Here is a 17209-nt window from a genome sequence, read left to right as displayed (position 1 = left end):
CTGTAACGTGTACCTTTTTTGGCAAAAGAGTGCATGTTTTGCCACTGTGCATTGCATTTGCCAGCAAATACTTTTTTTGGTTTCAGAATTTTGAAAATTACATTAGATTGTGCACTAGACTCTAGTAAATATGGATATTTTTGGTATTGTGTAGATAAAACTTAACTGGAGCCCCGGTGGCAAAGTGTGTTAAAGCACTGAGCTGCTGAACTTGCAGACTGAAAGGTCCCAGGTTCAAATCCCTGGAGCGGAGTGAGTGCCCGCTGTTAGCTCCAGTTTCTGCCAACCTAGCAGTTCGAAAACATGCCAATGTGAGTAGATCAATAGGTACCGCTCCGGCGGGAAGGTAACGGTGTTCCATGCAGTCATGCCGGCCACATGACCTTGGAGGTGTCTACGGACAACGCCGGCTCTTCGGCTTAGAAATGGAGATGAGCACCAACCCCCAGAGTCAGACATGACTGGACTTAACGTCAGGGGAAACCTTTACCTTTACTAGATAAAACTTTCCAAGTGAGGGCTAAATGAAAGAGGTTTGTTAGAGGTTCAAAGCTCAAAGAGTTTAATCCAAACCTAACTTCTTCTTGTTAAAGTTTCCCCTGTTACAGAAAAACAGTTTTGTCGAATTAAGGAAACATATTCAGGGATAGGTATGCTAGAAGTATAACAAAATCTCAAATCCACAAAGCACTGATACATTTCTGGGGCAACTAAGACTGCTTCTACATAGTTAGCCACATGATCCAGATCAGAATGTGAATTAAAGAAATCCAGTTCCACCCCAGGAACCATGAAAAATCTCTTGAAGTCCACATAGCTCCCTTCAAACTGAATTGATTCAACAGGATGACATTTTTTTTCTTACCCATTTTTGAGAAATGCTCTGAACTGCAGCAACCCATCAGATGAGAATCAGAAATGGAACTCATCTTCCAACTCAAAAACATAAAGGGGGAAGTGACTTCTTCTTGGGGAGGGAGGGAAATGTTGCATGTTTACCTTCCTGAAAGCACCATATTTGGTTCATTTACCTGAATTTTCCAGAGGTTGTGTTGTTTACACGAGTGCTGCACATGTTCCTCCCAAATTTCAGCTCTGAAGCATCCATACACTGATTAGCTGCAGTTCATTTTATTGCCGATTTCAGACTTTCTCCTGACTTTTTAAATACCCGATTTCCATGTGTATGTGCATCGCACATTCGGGGTGTGTGTTTTCAACCCCCCCCCCCCCCATAATCCACATCATTCTGAATTTTCTGGCCTGTATAGATGGGTCCTCTAATGTGCAAATTACATCATTCAATCTTTTAGATTTTGCTGCAGTTACCCTTGAATGGTATTTCCTGGATTTATTTATTTATGGTTCTCTAAACCAAGATTATCAAAGATAATCATATTTGATTTAGACACAGGAAGGAGTGGCCATGATCTCATTGTGCTTGAAAAAATTAGAAAATTGGCTGAGAAAACAAATCATATGCTTGGATATTAGCAGGATCCATGGTAAACATGTGAAATGCAATATAAAAACCCTGCAGACTAGGACGCGGAACAATGGCTTCAAACTACAGGAAAGGAGATTCCACCTGAACATTAGGAAGAACTTCCTGACTGTGAGGGCTGTTCGACAGTGGAACTCTCTCCCCCGGACTGTGGTGGAGGCTCCTTCTTTGGAGGCTTTTAAGCAGAGGCTGGATGGCCATCTGTCAGGGGTGCTTTGAATGCGATTTTCTGCTTCTTGCAGGGGGTTGGACTGGATGGCCATGTGGTCTCTTCCAATTCTACGATTCTATGATTCTAGTATTTCTCTATTATTTTTGGGGATCAGAGCATTCTCTTTTTGAACACAATTTTAAACTATGTATTCTAAAATCCTATCTTTCAGGATAATATGTCACCTAGAAACTATTATGACATCCTGCATTTGGCAACTGTGTGAAGCTTTTGAGTAAAGAACTTGACTTTTGACTATACCAGGTAGCACTATATAAACCATTAAGAAGATTAATACTGTGTCACAACTCTGGAGCCTTTCAGAAATATGCCAACCGCAAAGTCAAGCATGGCAAGTGATGCAGTTTAATGATCACAAGAATTATTCCATCACTCAAAAAGCAAACTCAAAACAAGAGATTCACCCAGACGGAACCTAAAAGGAATTACAGCTTATACTGTCTGGTGCAGAGTCATGACTGACTTCTCTAAAAGCCCCAGTAGTGCTCCCCATTTTGTTAAAAGGAACACTCACATAACTCCAAAGGAACTTCTTGAGGTTTTTTGAACACTCATAGCCAACATTTTTTTTTATTTTATGATTTTTAGAACCAACAAAGTGGTTGTGCAGTTTGGCGTTGCTCTTTGAGACTCAAATGAGTTGAATTTCTTCATAGTTTCTATAACAAATCCAAAAACTAATTAATAATGGCCATTTGTTTCAGTCCTTTGGTGTGTAACTAGCTCTTCATCATCCACTCTGCTTTGATGTTCTCTTTCGTTTTATTTTTCATTGTTACACATGCCCTTCTTGTTTATTCTGCTGCAGGCTGTACTGCATCTGGGAAAGGTTTATTTAAACAAAGGAAAACATATTTTGTTGGCTCAACACCATTCCACAGTTTCCACAAACAGTTTCCTACCAGCAATCTGACCAAAACATGTTCTATAATATGGAACTTTTCTAACCAATTGGTAAAGCTGAGACTCCACACAAATAGGTAACTCTATAGTTTTGTTTGTGTTCTTCTCACAAATATTCATAATGACTGTTACCTGCCCCATGTTTGTTTCATAGTGTTAAGTTCTAGACTCAGAGATCATCTAAAATCATTATACAATTAACACAGTTTATCTCCATTTTAATCTTGAGATTTGTAGTGAGTGTGCTGAAGTACCTGCACTCTTTGACAGAGAAAGCTAAAGACCCTGCAAAACTAGAACTCTCACTGTTCCATAGTACTGAGACATGGCAGTAAAGTGGTGTCAAACTGCATTAATTCTATAGTGTAGTAACTGTAAGTTTATGTGTAGAGCTAAATAAAAATAGAAATTATGAGAAGCTGTACTATACTATAATATTGTGTTGGTCTCTTTTGAACTGGATGATAACAATCCCCATGTCTACCCCCCCCCCCCCCCGAAGAAAAGCAGTATTTACCGTATACCCAAGTATAAACCGAGCTTTTCAGCCCCTTTTTAAGGCTGAAAAAGTGCCCCTCGGCTTATACTCGGGTGAGAGTCCTGGCAGGAACGTGTGGAGCTTAAAGACCAGGACCCTTCCCTCAAGAAAGGAGGAGAGGAAGGCCTCTTCTTTCAGCACAACAGTGCATGCTGCCATTCTGCTCCTCCCTCACGTGCCACCCTTCTCCTTCTCTCTCTCATCTCCTTCACCTTTCTCTTCTTTTCCTTCTCCCTCCTTCTCATCCTCTCCTGTGTTGTCCCTGCCATGCTGGGTGCGAGGCAGGAGGAGAGGGAAGCGAAGGGAGCAAAGGCATGCTCCAGGGAGGATGCGTTTGCTCCCTCCTCCTCCTCCTCCTCCCCCTCCCCTCCGTTCCCTGCTCTGCTTCCTGCTTTCCTTGCCTGCAAAAGAGAAATCCAAGGCAAATCCTGCTCAGCTCTTTCACTGCCTTTTTTCTCCTTCCTTCTTCCTTTTCCTCTTCACTTCCTCTTCTCCTTTTTCAATTCTTCCTCCCTCTTCTTATCTTTCATCTTCTGTTTTCTCTTACTTCTTCTCACCTTTTTCTTCTTTTCCCTCTCTCTCTTCCTCTCCTGTATTGTCTTTGCCATACTGGGCATGAGGCAGGAGGGGAGAGAGGGGGAAGAGAGAGAAGGTATGGGTTGTTGTGGGTATTTTGGGCTGTCTGGTCATGTTCCATTAGCATTCTCTCCTGTCATTTCACCCACATCTATGGCAGGCATCCTCAGAGGTTGAGGAGTCTGTTGGAAACTAGGCAAGAGGGGTTTATATATCTGTGGAATGTCCAGGGTGGGGAAAGAACTCTTGTCTGCTTGAGGTACGTGTGAATAATTTGCAATTTGTCACCATGAGTATTATGGAATGGGCTTGCAGCTTTCAAGCCTGGCTTTTCCTGCCTGGAGGAATCCTTTGTTGAGAGGTTTTAGCTAACACCTCCCAACAAAGGATTCCCCCAGGCAGATACCAGCCAGGCCTTGAAGCTGCAAGACAATGCTAACCAAAGTGCCAAATTGCAACATTCACATGTACCTCAAGCAGACCAGAGTTCTTTCCCCACCCAGGACATTCCACAGATATATAAATCTCACTTACTGATTGATTCTTGTCTGGATTTTCCCTACTTTTTGAGTCTTGCTCTTTATCTACTGTTCTGATTTTAGAGTTTTTAAATACTGGTAGCCAGATTTAGTTCATTATCATGGTTTCCTCCTTTCTGTTGAAATTGTCCACATGCTTGTGGATTTCAAGAGAAGCCATGTTCCGCAGAGGTAATAATAGAAGGAAGGGACCCCCAAAGGCCATGTAGCCCAACCCCCTCCTTCTCCCATGCAGGAAAAGCACAATAAAAGCCCCAAAAAGTGGCAACCCAGCCTCTAATAATAATAATAATAATAATAATAATAATAATAATAATAATAATAATAATAATAATAACAACAACAACAACAACAACAACAACGTAGGAAGAGACCCCCAAAGGCCATGTAGTTCAACCCCCTCCTTCTCCCATGCAGGAAAAGCACAATAAAGCCCCAAAAGGTGCCAACCCAGTCTCTAATAATAATAATAATAATCATCATCATCATCATCATAATGATGATTTGGAAGAGGCCCCCAAAGGCCATGTAGTCCAACCCTCGCCTGCTCCCATGCAGGAAAAGCACAATATAAGCCCCAAAAGTGTCAACCCAGCCAATAATAATAATAATAATAATAATAATAATAATAATAATGATGATGATGATGATGATGTAGGAAGAGACCCCCCAAAGGCTATGTAGTTCAACCCCCTCCTGCTTTTGTGCAGGAACACCACAATAAAAGCCACAAAAAGTGGCAACCCAGCCTGTAATAATGCACTTTATTTTTTTCTGCCTAAGTGGAGTGTCTTGCGTTGAACTTCCTTTTGTTGGTTTTGGCCTATCCCTCTAATCTGTTAAGATCATTTTGAATTCTGCTCCTGTCTTCTGAAGTATTAGTTTTCCCTTCCAATTTGGTGTCTCCTACAAACTTGATGATCATGCCTTCTAACCCTTCATCTAAGTCATCAATAAAGATGTTGTACAGAACTGGGCCCAGGACGGATAAAGAGAAAGCAAAGCAAGCACTCAGGAAGGAAGGAAAGAAAGAGGCAGAGACTATTTTTATTTTTGAAATTTACCAGTAGCTGCTGCATTTCTCACCCTCGGCTTATACTTGAGTCAATAAGTTTTCCCAGTTTTTTTGTGGTAAAATTAGGTGCCTCAGCTTGTATTCGGGTTGGCTTATACTCAAGTATATACAGTATCTTTGTCAATTAACTTCTAATACTTTTCACCGCACCAGAAGATGGTAGGTCTCAAATCTCACTGAAAAAAAATACTAACCAAATAGAAATACTATGTATTACAAAAAGAATACCTCAAACAGTACATTGCCATCCCGTTAACCAACACCCCCTGCAAGTTATCATAAATATTGCAACTAATCTCCAGATTAAACAGGAAGTTCTAAAAGGTGTTGTGATGTACTTTCAGGTTATTTCCAATTCATGATGGCAATATTTGTTCATATTTGGTTGCTATTGCCTTTCTCTGAGGCTAAGGGCATGTGACTTGCCCATAGTCATTCAATGGGTTTCCGATGCCTGAGCAGAGATTTGAACCCTGGTCTCCAATGCTCAAACCATTGTACCATGCTTATTCTTACAGATTACACTATTGCCCCTGATAATCACAAAGCCTGGGTAGTTTGATCTTGTAAGCCCCAGCCAGCTATACCTCAGCTACCAGAACATGATTCCTGCCCCTTTCCGAAAATGCTGTTGAATCCTATTAGCCTCCTGTTTTGCATATCTATTACTAGGTAATGTTGTTTCTTCCTAGGTTTCTTCTTAGCTTCTCCTTAAATTTCATTCTCAAATTAGCTGTAAAAGGTTATTTCCCCCTGTCACTCAGCCAATATTATTTTATCTTAGCTAGGCAACGGGCAGATTACAACATACAATTTAAATACATATATTAAAATTGCTTAGCCTATGCGAATAAGCAGTCTGCATTTTTCTCTCCTGGGGAAACTATAACTCACAGCCATCACAATTTGAATATTTCCTGCTTAATCCAAAGTACTTACTACCTTACCCATAATAGCTAGGACGTTACCTAAAATTAAGCCATTCAGTGAATACTGTCTTTGCCTCCTCCTTTGCTCTTTCTCCAGTTCAACCTTAACATTGCCAATCTTCTCCAATACATGAATATTTATCAGTGGATTTTGACAGTAATTCAGATTTCCATTGGTCTACCCTGGAGAAATTGAGCACAGCAAGACAAACAGCAAAATGCCTTTCCCGCATTGGATATGGCACTTAAAGACATGTTCTCTCCTCTACCCTAAGGTCCACCACAAAACCTCCTTGGTTTCCTCCTGCATACAGTCTCAGAATTTATTCAGAACTGAATCAGCCCTCTTGACCAAATTTTTGCAATGCCACTTCTTTGAATTTTCTTTAGAACAGTTTCACTAAAGAAACAACGAATTTACCTTTAGCCCTCCATGAATATATCGTCTTATGAGTGTGGGAGAAATAATATGTAATATGTAATGTGGAACATGTCCGTACAGCCCCGAAAACTCACAGCAACCCAGTGATTCCAGCCATGAAATCCTTCGACAACACAATAGGTAGTCTGCTGAAATATTATGGAAGGTTTGTGGCCACTGCTTTAGTGGGTCAGTCCTTACAGTGGATTATCCTGACAGTGGATTTTGGAATTTTTCTATGAAAAAATTCCTTTGCACATGAAGCTGCATTTACTAGGAATGGAAAGAAAAGGGGGCTGGGATAGGGACATGGACATCTTCATATGATATTGGCAGTATGAAATTTATGAGCCTTTCTTACTTTATCTGCTGACAAGTACTATTAAGTTGTAAATGCATCTAAGACTTAGTGTACACTGCCTTATAATCCCATTTCTGAATCCAAATTACTTGCTTTGAACTGGACTATATGAGTTAAACTGCCATGTACTGTAATCCAGTTTAAAGCAGATAATCAGGATTCAGAAACAGGATTATATGGCAATATAGATAGGATCTAAGTTAAGATATGCCTAAACTTTCCTTCAGCTTCTTTTTTGCCATTAAAATGCCCTTTCCCCCCAAAAAAGATTAAATAAGTGGGCAGAGGAATTCTATTGATTCCATTTTTTTCTTTATTGGAAAAAATTGCTTTTGAATGGTCCTTGCCTGGATTTCTGCTCCCTGTTTAGACTTTCTTGGAATGTTTTAAGATCACTCTCAAAACCCATCCAGCATTGGCCTCTAAAGTTTATTTCGCACCTTTTTCATGCACCGAGCATGTAATTCACTGTGTATGAGATTTGAGCTACAACTACCTTGCTCTAAGGGCACACATATGATACAGATAAAGGTGAATGCACAAAGAACCCCAAAGCTTTCTCAGTGGTGGAAAAGATTACAAGGGTTTGTGAATCTTTTTCCTCCTCACACTCTTCTTCCTTCCTTTCTTTGCTAATTTTCCAAAATTGCTTTTACAAAGGTGTTGGGGCTTTGCAAAAAATTCATTCAGTTTTCATGAAAAACTGAATATATTGTTCAACACTTTTCTAAGGAAAAAAAATATGAGTGCAGGGGGAATGTATGCATACAGATCAATTTTTCACAAACATTCCTAAAATGTGAAAAATTCTCATGGTGGGTTAACCACTTTAGTCAGTGCAATAACTCAGTGTGTACAGACAGCATTTTTCACTAAGGATAAGGACATTTGCAAGCATGCAATACATCCTAGGAACAAATGAGATGCCTAGAAATATTCTTTAATTTATGAGCTAGCAAAGACTCAACATGAACAGAATGCATTGGATTTGCTAACATCTGACAACTGGAAGTCAAGGGAAATCAACTGCACGAAGAAAAGAAAGAGTCTTCCAACTGCCCTGATTTGGCAGACATTCCAATTAATTGTCTTTCATTCCACTCTTTAAATTTTTTAAATGTCCCAATTTTCTCCCCTGTCATCTCACATTTTCCCTTGTTTTTTACTTCCATTGCTACAAATCTTACTTCCATGGCTACAAATAGAAATAAAAAAGTAAAAGTAGTTTGCATTAGAGCAGTACTCGTTTCTCCTGTTTCAGTCATTCTTTCGTTCCTTTTGTTTTGGGTGGAGGCACAAAATGGGAACACCCCCCCCCCCAGAACGAAAATTAGCTCAAAATGAAAGGAAGTGGGAGCAGGTACTGTTTCTTTGCCTGCTTTTCATGAGCACAGTTTAATCTTTTTATTAATCCTGCAGCAAGCAAAAAGTAAAATCCCATTTACTCTCCTCTTCCAGGAGGTCATCGCTCTTCCTTTTCTGCAATTGGGAACCATTCTTAAAATGCCTTGGAGAGTGCATGGCTCTTCCTCCCTCCTCCTTGGCTCTTGGAGCTGGCGCCTTGGGTCGTTGCTGCTGCTGCTGCTGTCTCTCATGCAAGGAAGGCACCTCCAGCCCCTTCCCCTTCTTCCTTCATGCCTCTTACTCTAGAGTAAACAAGGCACAGCAGCAACAGCAGCAACAGCAGCAACAACCCAAGGTGGCAGCTCCAAGAGCTGGGGAGGAGGGTAGAGGAAAGGGTAAGAGGTGCGAAGGAGGAAGAGGAGGGGGGTGGAGGTGCCTTGTTTGCATGAGGGACAGAAGAGGAGGGGAGAAGGAGAGGAAGGCACCAGTAGCAAGTAAGGACCCAAGACAGCAGGGGAGGGGAATCCCCCCCCCATTGCCGCCAGGCAAAGAAGTGAAATAGTGGGGCTGGGCCCTGTGTGTGTGGACCATCTTTGACATTTGGCAAGAAGAAATGGTGCCCTACCCTGCTTCCACCCTGTTGCTGCTCCTGGAGAAGTTAGAGGACAGGACCAGTTGGGGAAAAGAGGGAATGTGTTAAAGGAAATTTTGTTTACAGAAAGAAAAATAAATCCCTAAAACTTGGGGGATGACCTAAACATTATAAAATTTGGTGGGCTAAGAATGATAGATGTTCCCTCCATGTGTGGTGAATTCATACCTCTAGTCCTAAAACTGAGGGGAAGGGGAGGCTGGGGAAGCCTGTTATTGCCACCAATTGACTGAAAATGTTCATATTTTCGGATGCAGAATGAAAATACCCATTTGAAAGGGTGCCCCTTTTTGGAAGGCACTAGAAAACAAAAACAGGGGCCTTATGAATGAAACAAGCAGAAACTGATAGCAATTCTGTACAAATGCACAAGTCTAGTTTTCATTCCATCAGCACAACAGCAGAGATTGAAAGGGAGAGAATCCTGCCTTTCCCAGTAAGCTGAAGCAAAAGCAATCTTCTGCTGCTTTGCCTAACTTATTTGTTCTTCCTCATTAGGAACTTATACCATGGGTGCTTCCAGACAGCATTAAAATTCAGATTGAATAATTGAGTTTAGAAATCATGGGACCTGATAGTAAGTCCAGACACAGACCTGTGGGTCCTGGTAAATATCCCTTGCCATCATGTCACCTGTTATAGCTTTACAAGTCTGTAAGATAGGCGGGTGACATCTGGCGGAAGTTGTCTTTTGAAATTCTCTCTGAGATGCACTGAATTGTATATGTGCTCATGCAGATATCTCAATGTACACACAAGCAGATTGCTTATTCTCTCACCTCATCCAACTATAAATTCAAGCTCTGTTTAATTTAATAAAGATCAGAATGAAGGAATGGTTGCAGAAAGTTCTCATTGTAATTGCTTTCTAATTGTGGTTCCATTTAGCCACCTGTGTATCTGTGGCTCCATTTTTTGACAGCCCTGATCAGCTGTTTTGGTCTTTTAAAATGGGCACATGCACTGGACCAGTGCCCATCAGGATATAGGAAGGAAGTCATGTGTTTTCCATGACTGAATCGGGTTTTAAGCACCTTTTAAACATGTGATTTTCAGCTGTTAACCTGATTCGGCATGTACTTTCATAAAACATCATTTAGCCACTCCCCCTTTTATCCTGGTTTCTTCCGGGTTTTAATGCATATGTAGAAGGGTCCCATATAGACAGCATTCCGATGTTGCTTGGCCACGAGACATGTACTGATCTTTGAAGTGTTAAAAATATACATATAACCCTAGATGATAGTGTGGCAAAAATGGGCATGGAGAGTCTTGAAACTGCCTAATCCAAAGCTTCTCCTGAGGCTGGATCTACACTGCCATACACTCTAGTTTATGAATCCAGATTATCTGCTTTGAAATAGATTATATGAGTCTACACTGCTATATAATCCAGTTCAAATTACATAATTTGAATTCACTGGCAGTGTAGATGTAGCCTGACTGCACTTCTTTGAATGTGGTAAAAGTATGCAATCCATGGCGCTGCTTTATTGATTTAAACCCCCAGTTACTCTTCCAACCCACCTTCTGCCCTGTTGATGTGAGTCCACCAGGGCTTTGGATTTGGGAACTGCTTGCCAAGCATCCCACGTCTTCTATCCTCTTTGGCTTGCTATGCTGATTGAACACATTTCATTTACATTTAGCCCTCCACATTTACTGGGGTTAGGGGCATAAGACCCCAATGGTAGTGAAAAAAATGAATGAAGAAATTTAAAATATTTTAACCTAGGAAAATACCTCTCTAGGAATCTCTAGGTCTTCCATCATGGTTCCATGGTCAGATTCCACTGGAGGACATAGAGTCCTTGAGAGGTGCTCTCCCTAGAAAATTCTAGGTCCTCCAAAATGATCAGAGGAAGATGACTATAGAGTCACACTGGAGGACCTAAAGTCCTTGAGGAAAACATCTTACTCAAATCTGTGGATAATGAAATCCATGAATAATCAACTCCTCAAATGTCAAAACCACCAATGTGGAGTGACAACTGTATAAATCTCAGTTCATATGTAGTTGTTTTAACTAAGCTTGCACAGTTTAATACCTATTGGGAAGAATAGTTTTTATTGTCGCAATTCAGATTTTCTATTTTATTCAGGCAATATGTGAGCCTTACATGCCAGCAAAGCAAAATCTGAAAGGACTTGCAAGAACAGATTCCAATAGCGTGTGCAAAAATGATTGAGGAATCAAATCTTTGCTACTAAACTTGACTAGCTATTATTATCATTGTTTTCTCATGGCAAATTTCTTCTTTAACAAAGGCTCCTTGGTAATTTCCAAATGTCAGTTTTGATTTGATGCATTATGTACTGTGCTGTTCCATTTATTATAATTTAGTCTTCACAAATGAACAATGGATTGGAGGGGGGGGGGGGGAGGACCAAGAAGCGAAATATGCTGGCATAACTAAAAAAAAAACCCATAAAAGTACTTCTCTTTTAAAAACAGGAAACTAACTAACACATTTACTTTCTATAGTACATGTAATAGTAATTTAGACTAAAATTGTTAATAAGCTTCAGGTTAAACTATGTAAGTGCCTGAAACAAAAAAGTGAACTAAAATTCCTACAATCCTAGATATGTATACTTCCATGCTCAGTGATGAATTCTTAGAGTTGCAATCCAAAAAAGTAATTTTGACAAATTTAGCTTGGATTTTTAGAGTCTTGTACCAATGCATTTATCAAACACTGTCCAATTAGTTTATGATCATAGCTTTAAACAAAACTCATTCTTTTAACCTGGTAAGTTGCCCAAAACCTAAATAGTACTGTGTTGCCAAGTACTTGACATGTGAATAATTTACCAATTACTTTGCAGATAAAATCACACATATTTTCTTGAAATTGGATGCTGTAATTTAATACAGATTTGGTGGATGTAACTTTGTTCCCTATTTGTCTAGTGATAATGGATAGTTTTCAATTTATGCAGCCTGGAGAGTTAAGGTCCACCATATGTGTAATGGACCCCTCCTCCTCCTTTTAAAAAAAAAGCCAAAAGGGAATTAGCTAAGTGAGTAGAGGAAGCAGTCAATGGCGCACCAAGCAAATAATTCCATCATGCCTAATGGAGGCAGTTAAAAGAATCAGCTGTAAAAAATCTCTCTCTAGATTGCACTGGATTTGCCATGTATTTATTTGTGTGTTTGCTTATATGCCACTTTTCTCCCCTAGTGGCATCAAAGGCAGCTCACCAAAAGCATCAGGTAAGACTAGAATAATAACATTTTGAACACAATTAAACTCACGTGGACACAATACGTTATACAAAGTATAAAATCATTAGAGCATACCAAAGTTCAAATAGAGCACACACCTATTTAAAAAGTCCCTGCAAGAAGTTATTCAATAAAAGCCTGCTACTTTGGGACAATGATGATGATTTTGCACCATTTGGAAGGCACAAAGCACTCTGTAGCTTTTACCACCACACTAAACTGTGTTTTAACATGACATATGAGCATGGGCAAAGTTTTATACCATGAATGAAAATGTTTCCAAAACAGTGAAAGAAAAAGCTAGATGAAGGAGTGAAGATAGATAGAAGGTACTAATGATGCAGTGGATTAACCCCTTGTGCCTGACTGACTGATGACTTGAAGGTTGGGTTGCTGACCTGAAGATTGCCAGCTCGAATCCAGCCTGGGGAGAGCGTGGATGAGCTCCCTCTATCAGCTCCAGCTCCATGCGGGGACATGAGAGAAGCCTCCCACAAGGATGGTAAAAACATCAAAACGTCCCCTGGGCAATGTCCTTGCAGACGGCCAATTCTCTCACACCAGACGTGACTTCTTGTTTTTCCAGTCATTCCTGAAACGGAAAAAAAAAAAACCCTAATGGATATAAAGTTGATACATTGGGAATTTGTTATCCTCTGGGGTTCACTTCCAGGTTCCATTATATACAATGATGTCATAAAATGGAGTGTGTTATATAAAATGGCAAAATTAAGGTTTCAATTTTGGGTTTCTTGGTTTTGTTTTGTTTTTTATATTTTCAAGCCATGAATGGTGGAATCTATGACTGCAGTATGTGGATATATACATATACACATACTTTTTATGGTAAGGTTTAGTTTATTATTTAACTCTAATATATAAGTCCCTAAACCATGCTTGTGCTTTGCATCTTAGAAATTAATAGATTGGAGTGAATTATGTTCCTGAGAAGAATTATATATTACTTTTAGATGTGCTGGTTTGTGTAACTTCTAGCAATTTGACTAATTCTCTGAGTCTCCTAACTGAGAATATTCTATTAACAGAATTTTAAAATGTGATTTCTCACTATGAAAAGATCGTAGCTGCCATAATATCTTCATTATTCAATCCTGACTACCTTCTATATTAGCAAATTTTATACTGCATTCTGAGTTCTTTTGATTAAAAAATACTTCTTTGATACATGAAAAAGTCTTAACTGAAAAAAGGGATCTCTCAAATCCAAATGACAATTCTTCTTTTGTTTGTTAATTCCTTAAGATGGCTTTACTCTTGGAGACATTTTACTTAAAATCTTCATGGTGATGAAGGGACTGTAACTGACTCCTTGCAATGCTAGATCTGATAAATCTAGCTTAAGCAGATTTAAGTTCTGCTGATTTGATTAATCAGCCATAAGCATTTTAGATTGTGTAATAGTTGAGGTATGGCTGGCGGTGGGAAAGTAATAGAGACATGGAGAGGAAGAGAGTTCCTCCTCACTTGTCCCCTGGCACTCCTAAGCTATTCCTTCTGGTGCTTCCATTTTGGGGAGCTTTGGAAAAGACAACAGGATTTATCCAATCATGTTCTCTGCCTTCCATCTTTATTGGCTGGTGGTATATGTAATGGAATGGGACTACCTTGCCAGGCCAGTGTGTAGGAAAAGTTCTAGGCACTGGGAGAAAAAGGCCTGATCCAAGCCAAAGGAGCAGGGATCAGCCCGTTCCTTATATGGTAGTGGTGTCTGATTGGTGGGGGAGTTAGAGAGTGTTGCCTAGCTTCAGAAAGTAGAGGGCGCCAGAGGGAGAGAGGGATTTGGAGAGAGGAGTCTGAGGAGGAAAAAGAAAGTGTCTGGCCTTCAGAGAAAAGAACCTCTGTAGGGGGGGGGGGGCGTAAAAAAAAAAGCCTTCGGAAAAGAAGTGCTACATTTTTAGAGAGCCTGTAAGAGACAGAGGTTTATATTAGGAGCCTCTGGAAGGAAGGACTGAAGGGTTTTGAAAAGCCCAATTAGTTCTCCTGTGAGTGAACATAGTTCTGTGTAAGATAAGGTACCATGTTCTTTTAAGGAAACAGCTTGATAATCTTCTGAAACCATTACATGTCTGAACCTCTCCTAATATGTGAGCAACCTTCTTGTTCTAGATCAAATAAACTTCATAAATCTGTTTATACTTCACCACAAGAGTTCAGCGTGTCTTTCTGTGCATCAATATAAGACGGGGGCCTGTCTGCATAATAGCCATCACTCTTTAGGTCAGAGTTTCCCTTCATTTTTGAGTGGCTTTGTGAACTGACTCCGGTGGTTGGTGGGCCAGTGGGACAGGGAAGAGTGAATGGTGTGGTAGTAGACCAATACAATTAGATTGGTGGCAGCGAAGTTATATTGTGATATAACCGGCAGTCAGCGGTTGGGATCGACCGTTGTAGTATACATATCAGAAAGAAAGCCAATGTGACACAGTGGTTTAATTGTTGGACTAGGACTCTGAAAACCAAGGTTCAATGCTCCGCTCAGCCATGAAAATCCTCTGTGTCCCCAGCAAACTCCATGATACAGTAATGGTAAGATAGAAATAACTTGAAGGCATACAAGAACATATGAAAAATCTGGGAAAAACAAAACAGGACAGAAAAGCACCCAACAATCTATTCTCTTCATATGCTATTTAATGTAACACAGCATACACACAAAAAAGCTTACAAAGAAAAGAAGTCAGTGCCTGAGGATAATATCTCCCCTCCTTTGACTTTACCTTTATCTTGTCTTCTAAGAAACAGCTCAGAAAATCAACACAGAAGGAGAGATAAGAGGATGGGCAAACAACCAAAACTAAACAACTTGTTTTTGTAGTTGCACATCCCACACTTCCTCTCTGCTCTTGAGAATTAACCCAGAAAATGTTTTGACAACTGTGACATAGATCTAAATCCATGGATTGCCAAGTGTTGAACCCTACAACAGTAGACAACAATTTACAACATATAGACAACAATAGAGGGGAGTATAAGAAATGACATTAATTTTCAAGCTTCTTCTCATATCCTAAAGCAAATGACTCTCTAGATTTTAACTTTGCATTCTTTAGTCAATGCCCATCCAGACTGGCCTCTGAACCGAGGTCTGTCTCAGTTTTACTGGAGGCATCCAAATGACACCTCCAGTAAAACTGAATTAATTAGATACCTGGTAAGATCAGAATCTTAGGTAATATTCTGGCCTTACCAGGTGTGGGCCCTGTGTGGATTGGGCCCAGGGACTGTGTCACTCAATCCGTGGACCCAATTCACATAGCCATGAGGCTGAAAAATTAAGAGGGCACTCACCCTCTCCCCCAAACTCCCAAAACTTACTGGGCACCATTACCTTTCTCCTTGCTCTCTCCTGGCATGAGGAAATGACACACCAGGAGACCAGAGGGGGGGGGGGGAGGAGGAAAATCCTCCCCTCCATCTCCTGGTACATCATTTTCTCATGTGAGGTTTCAGGGTGGTGGCATGTCATGTAGATACCCTCCGGGTGTGTGGGGGAACTTAAATGCACACTGAAGCAAGTTTTTAAAACCCACTTCAGCACGCATTTAAGGCTAGTGTGGAAGCGTCATCAATTAGGAGGATTGATTTGGGTTTTTAGGGTATTTTTTTTAATTGTACTGACAAATGGTTCAAGACACATTTTAACATATTGCTGTTTAACATTATTGGCTGCGTTATATTGTATTACCTAAATATTGTTATTTGGATTCATATTTATGAGTTTGGGAATATTTTTCTGCTGAGAGGGAAGCATAAAAATTACAAGTAATGCAGTAAAAAAGTATATACATTTTTATTAGAAGTTTGCATTGAATGTTAAAACAGGGGAAGGAAAGAAATTGAGTTAAGGAAGAGTGGTAGCAGAAAAAGAACAGGGTGGGGTAGGGGTGTAGTTTTTAAAAAGTAGAGAGAAAAGAAAGAGAAAAAAGAGAAAAGGGAAAAGGTAAATTAAAGGGATAAAAGGGGGGAGGAGAGGATTTATATAAATGATGGAAATAAATAAATAAATAAATAAATAATAAATGTGTACTTCTGTTCTTCTTATTTGCAGGTTAATAATATTCTTTTTGTTTTTATTTATGTATATTGTCTTCTCCCCAATTCTTCTTCTTGTTTCTTTCCCATATCATCAGAAGAGCAGATCTTATAAAATGATTACCATTTTTTAAATTTTCTTTCATACTATAAATAAGAATGCCAACCGGCTCTTAAATCATGGCCTTCCTATGTTAATAGTCTTTCTTTTTTTAGTGTTGTCCAATCTTTAATCCATGTTAATCTGCATGCTTCATAATAAAGTTTAAAATCTGGTAAGCCAAAGACACCTCCCTGTTTTGCGTCAGACATGTTTACAAATTTTATTCTGGGCTTTTTAGCTTGCCACACAAATTTTGTTGTTTCCTTTTGCCATTCCTTGAAAATTTTGTTGTTCCTGATTATAGGAAGATTTTGAAACAAGTATAACATTTTTGGTAGAACATTCATTTTTATCGCCGCTATTCTGCCCATGAGCCTGTAGTTCTTGACATCTAGTGCATCAGTATTTTCTTTGTGTAGCATTATAATATTTGCTGATCTCCATGTTTCTGGGACCTCATCTCAATTTAGAATCTGGTTCATTTTTTTTAAGCATGGTGTAATATCTTCCTCCATAGTTTTATAGAAACTTGCTGTAAACCCATCTGGGCCTGGGGATTTATTTGAATCTAGCATTTTTATTGCTTTATATATCACTTGTGATTTTTCTCTGTTTAGTTGCTCTCTCTGTTCATCAGTTATCTTCTGTAGTTTTTGTTTTCCCATATACTCCACAATATCTTGTCTTTGGTATATAATTGCTTGTAGTATTTTTTAAATTCATTTAGAATCTCTTTATCAGCAAATAAAA

This window comes from Anolis carolinensis, chromosome 1 (genome assembly GCF_035594765.1).
Source record: "Anolis carolinensis isolate JA03-04 chromosome 1, rAnoCar3.1.pri, whole genome shotgun sequence".
Classification (NCBI taxonomy): Eukaryota; Metazoa; Chordata; class Lepidosauria; order Squamata; family Dactyloidae; genus Anolis; species Anolis carolinensis.
This window is presented reverse-complemented; position numbering follows the sequence as displayed.